The sequence below is a fragment of the Mustela nivalis genome, assembly GCF_964662115.1.
Source record: "Mustela nivalis genome assembly, chromosome: 2".
Classification (NCBI taxonomy): Eukaryota; Metazoa; Chordata; class Mammalia; order Carnivora; family Mustelidae; genus Mustela; species Mustela nivalis.
Genome location: NC_139021.1, coordinates 158,053,326 through 158,065,834, shown reverse-complemented (window position 1 = coordinate 158,065,834; position 12,509 = coordinate 158,053,326). Strand labels below are relative to the sequence as shown.

Sequence of the window (12,509 nt, the reverse complement as noted above, 5' to 3'; positions counted from 1 at the left end):
ATATTCTCTTCATTTCCTTAACCAGTAATGCTGGGCTTTAGTTCTAGTAATGAGGCTGGAAGCAAGAAGAGAAGATGAGGCAGGTTCTGAGGAGGGAAATTGCTGTCTTGCAGAAAGAGGCTTCTGCAGTGTTTTGCAATACAGGGCAAGTACAACCTCTTACTTGGGAAGAGTGGGCCACTTATAAGCTCTGGGCCTCGGGGACATCTTCAGTTCCAACATCTGGGGCATCATTCCAGATGTCCCTAACTCGTACTTCAGGGTACTGGGTTTTTCCACCCAGAGACTTGATGTTATGATAACAGACCTGTCTTGATTAAGCTCCAAATGTCTCTGAAGCCCTGTAACTATCAGATCTTCAGTTTTCTACTTAGCTGGGTCTGATTTTCCACCACAGAAAATAAGGGTGCCTTTATAAACAACCAGTAAAATCCTTTGGCTCTCACACTTAGCGATTAGTTATTTGTTAAGGGCCCTCAATTTCTCATTATTTTTCTTCAGAGCCTGAATGCTGTTTTGCAGTAATCTGCAACTCTGCTATCCTTGTAGATGTCTTCCCTAGACCCATTTCTTTTGCAGCTGCATCTCTGTACCTGGCTCCTGTCTTATGTCACTACCAGTGAAATCTTTATCATCCACATCCCACTCTCAAGATGGTTTTTTTTTTCCCCACAAGATATTGAGTGAGCCAGTCTCAAATCCCCATCTTACTTGGGCCACTTTCATTCTCATTTGCAGGAGTTTGAGTATGTCAAGGAGACACAAAGATAGGACTATCTATGCCAGAAATTGTGGGCAGGGGAGTTGTCAAAGGAAAGAAATACTTCAGATTAGTCCAACATCTATAGAGAGAGGAAAGGAAAAATATGATAGAAGGAATCTTAGACTACAGCATGATTCCAAAAAAGGTTCTAGGAAGGGTGATGGGAAGTCCTCAAACCAAATTTGCAACTTGCCAAAAAAAAAAAAAAAAAAAAGTCCTGCAACTTGCCAGAATGGGCATGCCTCAATACTCTGCCCATCATTTTTAGTCATTGGGAAAAATAGCTCATGGAAAATAGAAACTCAGCATGAACATATCAATGAATGTGGAAGGGCAGCAGCTAGAACAATAATCAGTTACACTTCCTGTGGCAGGATTTCAGAGTGGCATATTTCATGGCACACATATACACACTCACAGAGTCATTGCTTAAGATCAATGTATCTTCATGTTTAGTATTAGCAGATGAGGGACTATATCCAGAGAAAGGGGATCCTGGCATTTCAAATTCAAAAGACACACATGTAGTACACATAGGAACTGGACACTACCATACCATTAGTAGTATAATTTTTTTATTTAAAGTGGGTTTGTACAACCTTTTATGGGCCAGTCTAACATAGGACCCCCATTTGTGGTTTTGTTTTCTATGTGAAAATAGGTGCCAAATTTCCCACAGCTGACTGATAAGTGAGTCTTTGGAACACAACAAAATTACAAACTGAAAACTTTGGGCTTCTGGGCACTTGAAATATAAACCACCAGGTGTGTGCACTATCATTATTTCAGTGGCTTCAGCAAAGGGACTTGTCTATCCATGCTGTTTCTGAACAAAGACTCTTCACACTTAGCGACAGCATTTGATCTTCATGTCCAAAAGAAAAATAATACAATATAATACAATATAAAAGTGTGGCTTTTGTATGTGAACATGACTAGTTCATATGTTTCTGCCTCATTATTTTGTTCCATGTTGATAATCTGCTTGTTGTATCCAAGTCACTATATAACAGCCTATAAATTCCTTGAAGGCAAGGACCATGTCTCATCATTGATTACACTCAATACCCAAGTGACTAAATCAATGCCAACAAGTGACCTTTTTCCTTAACCTCCTCCCTCCTTCCCTGGACCAGTTCTTTATTGTTCCCCATTAGAATCACAGACTTTGGAGGGATGCCCCATATGTCTGCATACTCATTTCACTTCCCTGAATTATTTAGCATCCCCACCCCTCCCTCATGGGAGAGCCCTAGAGCCAACATTGTTTTAAGTCAAGTAAGAAGTGTTGTACTTCTTACAGTCATATAGTAAGATTTATCACTGGCTCAATGGGACCTTTACCAAAAAACTGGCTAGTATGTCATCATGGCATCTTAAGAAATTTCTTCCTAAAAAAATATTTTTCATGACCAAAGAAGCCAATTTTCATAATGTTCCTAACCAGATATCACAACTGCTACCTCCACTTCTACTCCACCAGACAACAAGACATATTTAGAGGCTCCAAGATACATATATGGAAGTAAGATTTTTTTTTTATGGTTACTGACATGTTCTGGAAGAGAGGTTGGACTATGGATGTTAATGGGATGGTATGATCTCTTGAGAATTCTTCCCAATCTTTCAGTGATCTCCTACATTTCTTCAATTCAAATATGTTTTATATTTTTCAAGAAAATTGAAACCCATTTTCTTGTTTGACATTTAAAATAGCCTTGGGAAGTAGGCAAGACCGGTATTATTATTGATACCTGAAAAATAAGGAATTTGAAGCACCATAGAGTTAAATGATGTGTCTAAGGAGTAAATTTGTGACCAGTGATTAGAAAACAGAGATCAAGGTGGACCATAATCTTTAGGAAATGAAATACAACAAACAATAAATATGTATTTACAGCTAGATTCAAGAACACAAGTAAGATTGAAGCATCAAAGATTTTAGAATCTGGGAAGTAGTCCTCAATCTTTTCCAGTATAAAACCATTTTCATTGAAACAAATAAAAATCTTTTTATTATAGTTGTAAGTCAACAAGTTTATAAATCAAATAGTGCAGAGTTGGTTATGATAAGAAGCAATAGTCTCCTTCTCCTTACCTTTCTGCCACTACCTACCTTAGCCCCTCTCTAGAGGCAAACATTTTCATGAAAACAAGTATGTTAAAACTTTTTTATTTTTAGTATTTTTATTTGGAAAAAAACAAACTACACAAAAAGTGTATAGAGAATGATGAAATAAGTACCATCTATCCACCAATGAATAACTTTATTAAGACTAAGAAGTCTTTGCATATGAACATATTTCTTTCAGATCTTTTCTCTATTTTTATTTTTTTAAAGATTTTATTTATTTATTTGACAGAGAGAGAGAGAGACAGAGACAGAGACAGCACAAGCAGGGGGAGTGGCAAGCAGAGGCAGAAGGAGAGGGAGAAGCAGACTTCCTGTGAATAAGGAGCCTGATGCTGGGCTTAATCCCAGGACTCCCAAGATCAGGACCTGAGATGAAGGTAGACACTTAACCAACCATGTGTCCCATCTTTCTTTTTTTTTCTTTTTTCCAAAGAAAACATCTCAGATATAGTTAAAGCCACCTGAGTGTTCCTCTCCAGTCCCACTGCCCTTCATCCCAACACATAGGTAATCACAAAGTGTCGCTCTCGCCTGCAAGAACAACCAGAAGACCTCAGCGAAGCAAGCTTTATTTCTGCATAGCTGTTGGGATCTCTCTCTCTCCCCGGCCCGTGCATGTCTATATATACCAAGGTTGCACAACCAATCACTCGTAGCCACATAGATACAAAATCCTAAGTTCCGCCTACTGGCTCGCATCCAGCCGCCATCTTAATGGCGTGTTTACTTTCGGGCACCGAAAAAGTCGTGCGGCGCCTGGGGCCCCCCCACGGGCCCAGCCAGAGCAGCTCCGCACCGTCGCCACCAGTGGCAGCGACGGCTTGAGGCAGGGGCGGCTGAGGCAACGAGCGGGCACGGCGGAGCCCAGAAGCATCACCGCGCATGCGCTACAAGCCGCTCGGGCACCGACATCTCCCCCTTTTCTTTTATATTAGGCATGCAAGGCAGGAGATCGTGCCTGTCTTAGGTTGTCAGCTGCCATGAACATGCTTACCCGTCATCGGATAATTCCCCCTGGTTGGAGAACTACTGGCTTAGGTTGCTATGTGTATGCAGCCAATCTTACCCATCATTGACTACCGATCTAGCGCTGCCAGCCAGATTTGGGGAAATGTACCAGCTTCCAGTGCCATGCAAGCTTGTACTAGCGCCAACTGTTGCCTACATTGTTGTTTACGTAATGATGCAAAACGGCGGAACATAAGGATTTACAACAGATACCCAATCCCGTAATGGAGCTATGTCAATCTTATCTGCTTAACTCTTTCGACAGATTAGCAGTCGAAAGGTCATTATAGGCCCTGGAGGTTATGCAAAGTCCAGAAAGTGATTGGATGCATCCAGTCGTCAGTAGTTTCTGGAGAATGTCCACTTGTTACAGATGTAGTGAGAGCTACGGCCGCTGCAGTTGCTGCAGCTCCGGAGGCTGCTACAGCCGCAATAATGGCTGCAGTGATCCCAAAGTCTCTTTTATGTCTTGAGAGCAATACAGGCGAATTGTTAGGATTTACAGAAACGGGCATGGGAATGAAAGTAGGTATACAGGAGGGAGGATGGCGGACTCATTCGTCAGTGGCATGGGGAACGGCCAGGCTTTCACTATTGCCCATTGGTGCATCTGTTGAAGGGATGCTGGTGTCGCCAGGATCGCTATCAGGCCGAGCATCAGGACGGGGCGGGCCATATTGATCGATTCTTCTAATCAGTTGCTCCGGGACCCAGATAGGCACTTGGGCATCCTGTGGAAAAAGACAAACATCTTAGGACCGGGTCAGGGCCTCTCCGTTGGCCCGTGAGTATATCCTTCCACTTTGCCTGGGCTAGAGTGTGTTCGGTAACCGCCCCATGCCTGTCCGCTGCAGATATACCATTATGGTCCAAGGACAAAAAATTTAAAATGTAAAGGGTGAGAGATGTAAGATCACGGGGTGACTTGTAGTCATCCCCTATTCCCCCTTTTCTTATTTTTTGTAAGCATCGTTTGAAGGTGCCATTGGCGCGTTCAATTATTCCTTGACCTTGTGGATTGTAAGGTATACCTGTAGTATGGACTATACCAAATTGACTTAGGAATTGATGGATAGATTTTGATGTATATGCAGGTCCATTATCTGTCTTTATTTGTTTTGGGATACCCCAATCTGCGAAGCATCGTAGGCAGTGTGTGATGACTTGTTTTGAATTCTCCCCTGTGAGGGGAGTAGCCATTATGATACCCGAATAAGTGTCCACTGATATATGTACGTACTTTTATTGCCCGAATTCAGGTACATGTGTGACATCCATTTGCCATAGGTGATTAGCTTGAAGGCCTTTGGGATTTACCCCTAAGGAAGGCTGAGGGAGTAATGTGGCACAATTCCCACAGGTCCTTACTATATCTCTTACCTGTTCTTTGGTGATATGGAATCTATATCTTAAGGTATCAGAATTCACATGCCATTTGCTATGGAACAGCTTCGCCTGTTCTAAGGTAGGGCAAATAAGTTGGAAACGACTATTGTGGTCTGCTAGAGCATTGCCCTCGGATAATGGTCCTGGTAGGCTCATATGGGCGCTGATGTGATCTATAAAAAATGGTGCAGTGCGCAGTTGCACAACCTCTTGTAGTAGCCTTAAGATCCATGGAATAGGTGAATCACTTAAGGAGAGGATGGCTGTTTCAATATTTTTTGTTGCATTTACCATGTATTGACTATCAGAAATAATATTTAGGGGAGTGTCTGAAAATCTTTGGAGCACTAGGAACACTACTAGTAGCTCTACTTGTTGAGCCGACCTGGCAGGAACTATGACTGGGTTCACGATTCCATTTATGATATAAGCTCCTGTGCCCTCTTTACTTCCATCTGTAAAGACAGTAGAGGCTTCTTTTAGTGGTGTCGATCTACTAATTTTTGGTAGTATGAATTCAATACGCTTTGTGAATTCTATAAGTGGGTGTGAAGGATAATGATTATCAAATTCTATTGAGTAAGAGGTGGTCAGTATTGCCCAATCATCTAGGGTAGCACATAGTAGGCGAATCTGTTCCCTAGTATACGGCACGATGCAATTGTCAGGTATGATTCCAAGAGTAGAAATACAAACAGTGATCAATTTGTTAGCTAGCATGGCTACTGCAACTGGATATGTTGTGATTATCCGAGGAAGAGTATTTGGGAGGTACAGCCATTGTAAGGGCCCACCTTGCCATAGCACTCCAGTAGGTGAAGAAGGGGATGAAATCACTATGGCTTGGACTATCTGGTTAGGATCACATCTATCTGCTGAAGTCAAGGCAAGCCTGTCCTCCACAATTTTCAAAGCCTGTTTTGCCTCCAGAGTAAGGCTCCTAGGAGAGTCTAGACAGGCATCACCCTTCAGAATATCAAACAATGGTTGTAATTCTCCTGTAGTTATTTTCAGGTAGGGTCGGATCCAATTTATGTCCCCCAATAACTTTTGGAAATCATTGAGTGTTTGTAATTTGTCAGTTCTAATGGAGGCTTTTGAAGGTTTTACCATGGTATTGTATAGTTTCATGCCTAAATAGTCTTTGATGTTGGAAGCCTGTATCTTTTCGGGGGCTATAATTAACCCCCATGAATTTAGCTCCTTTTGTAACATTACTAAGGCTTCCGAAACTGTAGTAGAGTCAGATCCACACAACAATATGTCATCCATGTAATGGTAACACATTAAATCAGGGTAGGTCTCTCTAATAGGCTGTATGGCTTTAGAAACATATAATTGACACATAGTGGGGCTATTAGCCATGCCCTGAGGGAGGACAGTCCACTCATATCTTTGGTTAGGCTCTGCATGATTAATAGAAGGTAGGGTAAAGGCAAATTTAATTGTATCCTCAGGATGCAGAGGGATAGAGAAAAAGCAATCTTTTATGTCAACCACTATTGATGGCCAGTTTCTCGGTAAGGCGGTTATCATGGGTAATCCCAGCTGTATTGGTCCCATGTTCTGCATTTGCCTATTAATTTCTCTAAGATCATGTAAAAGTCTCCATTTACCAGATTTCTTTTTAATAACAAAGATAGGTCTATTCCAAGGTGAGGTAGAAGGTTTCATATGGCCCGCCTCTAACTGTTCCTGTACCAGGGCTTTAGCAGCTGATAGTTTTTCGTTAGTAAGGGGCCACTGAGGCACCCAGCAGGGCGTATCTGTCTTCCACGTTATTTTCATTGCCTCAGTGGCCCTTACTGAAAACCCAGGCCTTGCCCCTTATATTCTGAGGTGAAAGGGATGGTGTCTATTTTACCTTGCTCCTGTTTCCCTAACCCTTTTCCTGGTATGTATCCCATTTTTTGCATCATAGCTATTGATCGGGGGCTGTATATAGTTTCAGTTGTCAGGCGGATGCTCATCTGTTCTAAAACGTCTCGTCCCCAGATGGAAATAGGAATATTGCAGACATAGCACTGAAAAGTTCCCCTATGGCCTTCGTCATCCTCCCATTCAAGGGTAGCTGTGCTTTGATCAGGACTTTGAGCGATTCCTAAACCCCTGAGTGTTTGTTTTGCTTGTGTTAGGGGCCATCTCGGAGGCCACTCTTGTTGGCTGATGATGCTCTTATCGGCGCCCGTATCCAGTAACCCTAAAAATTTCCTTCCTTGTATCTTCAGGGTAATTATGGGCCTATCAGTCATATCCAGGGTCAGGCATGTTAGGTCAACTCCCGTAGACCCCAAACCCCTCGTACCTTTTTCTTTTCCTTTAAGGGAAAGGCTTCATGATGGCTAGGGAGTATGAGAAGTTGAGCTATCTGATCTCCTGGGCTAATTGCAGTCTTCACCCCTTGGTGAAGACACCAGTATCTTGATCTCTCCCTCATAATCTGAATCTATTACCCCAGGGTGAACTATCAGACCTTTGAGATAAGTGGAGCTTCGGCCAAGTAATAAACCTACAGTACCATGAGGGGGGCCCCCTCTTAGATCGGAGGCCAATGCTTGAATGCCCATCTCCGGAGTTAGGACCATTCGGGCGGCTGCTCTGATATCGAGCCTTGCTGATCCAGAGGTTGCGTGCCTTTCTCCGAGGGAGGATACCATGTCCCGGGCATTTGCGTTAGTGTGCCATAAATTTGTGTTGGGCCCCGGGGCGCGGGGCCCTGCTTCCCGTTTTTTGAGTAATTGGATTGAATCCAGTTATTCGGCGGCAGGGGATTTCCTTGAATATCTTTCTGGGACCTACATTCATTAGCCCAATGATTCCCTTTACGGCAACGAGGGCACAACCCAGGTGCAGGCTTGACTGGTCTAGGAGGTCCTTTACCCTTTGGACAATCCCTCTTAAGATGACCGTCCCTTCCCCAAAGGAAACAAGCCTTGGAAGAACTCCTGGTTCCTCCATTGAAACTTCTTATCCCTTGGGCTACTGCTGCTGCCACAACTTGGCCCTGAACAACTGTATCAGTGATGTCTCGACACACTTTGATATATGTAATCAGGTCCTTAGACTTCCAAGGGCGGATAGCCTCTTTACACCATTTATTTGCTTGTTCATAGGCTAATTGTTTAACAAGGAGCATTGCTTGGTCCACATCCCCAAATATGCACCTTGCTACTTGGAGCAGACACTCTACAAAGTCAGCATAGGGTTCATTAGGCCCCTGCAACACCTTGGAAAGTTGTCCCTGCAAATAGCCAGAACCCTGTATGGTCTTCCAAGCCCTAGTGGCTGCAGCTGCTATCTGTACATACACCCCTGGGGGGTACCCAATCTGATTGTTTTGTCCCACAAATTGACCTCCTTCCATGAGCATGTCAATATTCCAGTGGGGATTCCCTGACGCGGCGTTACGCCGGGCAGTTTCTGAGCTACACTCTTGCCAAGCAGTTTTCCATATCAAGTATTGTCCACCAGACAGAATTGCTTTTGCCATGTTAGTCCAATCGTCTGGGGTAAGGTTCATCCTACCGACTGCTTCCAAAAGTGAAAGTGTATAAGCAGTCTGTGGCCCATAAGTAGTGACTGCTTCCTTAAACTGTTTAATAAGTTTGAAGTCTAGTGGTTGATGAAACCTCTGTTGATTTTGATCTTCTAACACTGGGTATGCAAGAGGGGAGGGTTTAGTAAAGTCCATAATGTCCCTCCATCCTGCATTTCTACATTCTGGACAACCGCATGCCCCTCGGGAGCATGAAGTGTTATATGGTGGCAGCCATTCTGCAGGTGGCGCTATAGGCCTGCATTCAGGGGTAGGAATTCTTGACCTTCTGACAGAGGGCGCTAGGGAGTCATATTTTTTCCCGGCTTCTTTGTATGTCTTTCCCTTTAAAGGTTCGTTAGGGACTTCCTCTTTTAATTTTAAGTGTGTCATGGCTTCCCCAAGCTCATCTTCAGAGGAGCTCTCCTCTGAATTTTCTCCCCCTCTGCTAGATCCTGCCTTAGTGGCTTCTCTGACCTGCTCCTCGATAACATTTTTAACCGTTTTATGGTTAGAGTCTAGCGGAGTGCCGTTAGCCTTAAGCACCTCCGTCAGTAATCCTCCCATCTTAGTAAACTTTGATCCCATTATTTCTTGTCCTATGCCTAGGAACCCTTTTACTTCTCGTCCTATACTTAGGAACTTTCTCACTTCTTGTCCTATACTTAGGAACTTTCTTATCTGAAATTTTGTGCATACTTACCGGATCGTTGCGTTCACTGAGAACTCCTCGGTGTAGGTTTCGGGTTTCCCGGGTTTCGGCACCACTTGTCGCTCTCGCCAGCAAGAAGGACCAGGAGACCTCAGCGAAGCAAGCTTTATTTCTGCGTAGCTGTTGGGATCTCTCTCTCTCCCCTGCCCGTGCATGTCTATATATACCAAGGTTGCACAACCAATCACTCGTAGCCACATAGATACAAAATCCTAAGTTCCGCCTACTGGCTCGCATCCAGTCGCCATCTTAATGGCGTGTTTACTTTCGGGCACCGAAAAAGTCGTGCGGCGCCCGGGGCCCCCCCCGCGGGCCCAGCCAGAGCAGCTCCGCACCGTCGCCACCAGCGGCGGCGACGGCTTGAGGCAGCGGCGGCTGAGGCAACGAGCGGGCACGGCGGAGCCCATAAGCATCACCACACATGCGCTACAAGCCACTCGGGCACCGACAACAAAGCACTAATTTTTTACTTATGTTTGTCCTCATTTTTATTTTATTTATACTATATACATAATACACATAGACATATATACACAGAATATTGTCTACACGTACTCTGTATTTCTATTATGAATATGTGATATTATTTGTTTATTTTGACAATATATCATTCTGCAACATTTTAAATTCTGTTTTTCAGATTTATCTCTTCTAATACATGTAGATCTAGTTAATTATCTTTTAATTATCAATTCTCATTGATGGACATTTAAGATGTCTCTAATTTATTGTTACTGTAAACAACACAGCAGTCAGTCTTTCACCATTAAGTATGACATTTGTAGGGGATTTTATGAAGCCATTCTATGGAGGTATGAATGACATACAAAAAGCTGTAGATACTTAATGTGTTCAACTTATGTGCTTCGAGATAAGTATAAACCCATGAAACTATCATCACTATCAGTGCCATAATCTTATTTATTATCTCAAAAAGGTTTTTCCATCCCCTTGGTTTTTGGGGGGTTTTTGTTTGTTTGTCTTTCAGTGGTAAGAGCACTTATCATAAGATCTCCCCTCTTAACAAAGTTTTAAGTATACGATATTGTTAGTAAACGTCCCTTGTCATACAGTAGATCTCCAGAACTCATTTATTTTGCATAACTGAAACTTTGTGCTCTTTGACCAACTTTCTGTATTTATCTACTATTATAATCCCTGGCAGATATCATTATACTCTCTGTCTCTGTTTGACTATTTTAAATTATATGTAAGTGAGATAGTGTAGTAATTGTCTTTCTGTATCTGGTCTATTTCATTTAGCATAATGTCATCCAGGTTCATCTATTCTAGCAACCTAAATATCTATCAATGGTTGAATGTGTAAAGAAAATGTAGTATATGGACCTAGAGCCACCCAGAGAAGATGGCCACCCCAGCAGTTTCTGGGCTTTCCCAACAGGTGTGTTGCTTTAGTACATCTGTGGTCAGGTTGTTTGCCAAGCACATGAGGCCACCCGTTCAGGTATATGGTATCAAAGGTTGCTATGCCGCTGCTCTTTATTCTGCTGCATCTAAACAGATGGAACAAGTAGAAAAAGAATTGTTGAGAGTAGCACAAATATTGAAAGAACCCAAAATGCCTACTTCCATTATGAATCCTTGTGTAAAGCATACAGTGAAAGTGAAAAGACTAAATGACATGACAGCAAAAGAGATGTTCTCTCCCCTCATGTCCAGCCTGATCAGTTTGCTTGCTGAAAATGGTTGCTTGAACAATATCCCTGGAGTCATTTTTGCCTTTTCAACCATGCTGAGCATCCAGTGTGGAGAAGTACCTAAGTAAAGGCCAAGTATCGAAATTGGAAATTAAGATTGATCCATCAAGCATGGGTGCAATGATTGTCCATATTGGAGAGAAATATGCTGATAGGTCTGTGAAAACCAAGATTCAGAAGCTGAGCAGGGCTATGCGAGAGATTTTCTGAAGGTATTGATTTTCTGTCAGTGAAAATTCCTAAACTTGGAGGTATAATAAATGTTTCCTGAACAACAACAAAAAAAGAAAATGTGGTGTATACATACAAGGGCATATTATTCAGCCTTACAATGGCAGAATTTCCTTCCTTTTAAAGGATTAATAATATTCTATTGTATCTATATGCTACATTTACTTTGTCCATTTAACTGCTGATGGATATTTAGGTTTGTTTCCAGGTCTAAGCTATTGTCCATAATGCTACAGTGAAGGTAGGAGTGCAGATAATCTCTTTAAGATACAGATTTCAATTCCTTTGGCTATATATCCAAAAGAGATTGCTAGATCAATGATAATTCTATTTTTAATTTTTTTAAGATTTTATTTATTTATGACAGAGAGATGGAGAGCACAAGTAGGCAGAGCAGCAGGCAGAGGGAGAAGCAGGCTCCCCGCTGAGCAGGGAGCTCAACACGGGATTTAATTCCAGGACCTGAGGATAATGACCTGAGCTGAAGATGGATGCTTAACCGACTGAGCCACCCTGGCATCCCTCTATTTTTAATTTTTAAAGGAACCTCCATATTGTTTTCCATAGTGGCTGCACCAGTTTATATTCCCATCAACAGACACAAGGGTTTCCTTTTCTCCACATCCTCACCAACACTTTTCCTTTGTTTGTTTGTTTGTTTTGTTTTGTTTTTGTTTTTTTATAATAGTTATCCTAACAGGTATGAGGGGATAACTCATTGTGGCTTTGATTTGCATTTCCCTGATGACTAGTGATGTTGCACACCTTTTCATATACTTGTTGGCCATTTGTTATGTCTTCTTCAGAGCAATGTATATTCAGGTCCTTTTCCCATTTTTAAATTGAATTACTTGTGGGTTTTGTTTTTGCTATTGAGTTGTAAGAGTGCCTTATATATTTTGGATATTAACCACTTTTAAGATATATGATCTAAAAATATTTTTTCCCTTTGTAGGTTGTCTTTCATTTTGTTAATTGTTTCCTTTGCTGTGTAGAATCTTTTTAGTTTGATATAATCTCCC

General features: G+C 42.2%; 1 protein-coding gene and 1 pseudogene across 3 annotated transcripts in view; both read left to right on the top strand.

Moving 5' to 3' along the window:
- HPSE2 (heparanase 2 (inactive)) overlaps window positions 1-12,509 on the top strand; it is a 713,430-nt gene that overhangs the window by 422,361 nt on the left and 278,560 nt on the right. The window lies entirely within an intron of this gene.
- Window positions 10,902-11,511, top strand: LOC309860310 (ATP synthase subunit O, mitochondrial pseudogene; annotated as a pseudogene). Its single transcript has one exon. The product of its transcript is annotated as an ATP synthase subunit O, mitochondrial pseudogene (transcript).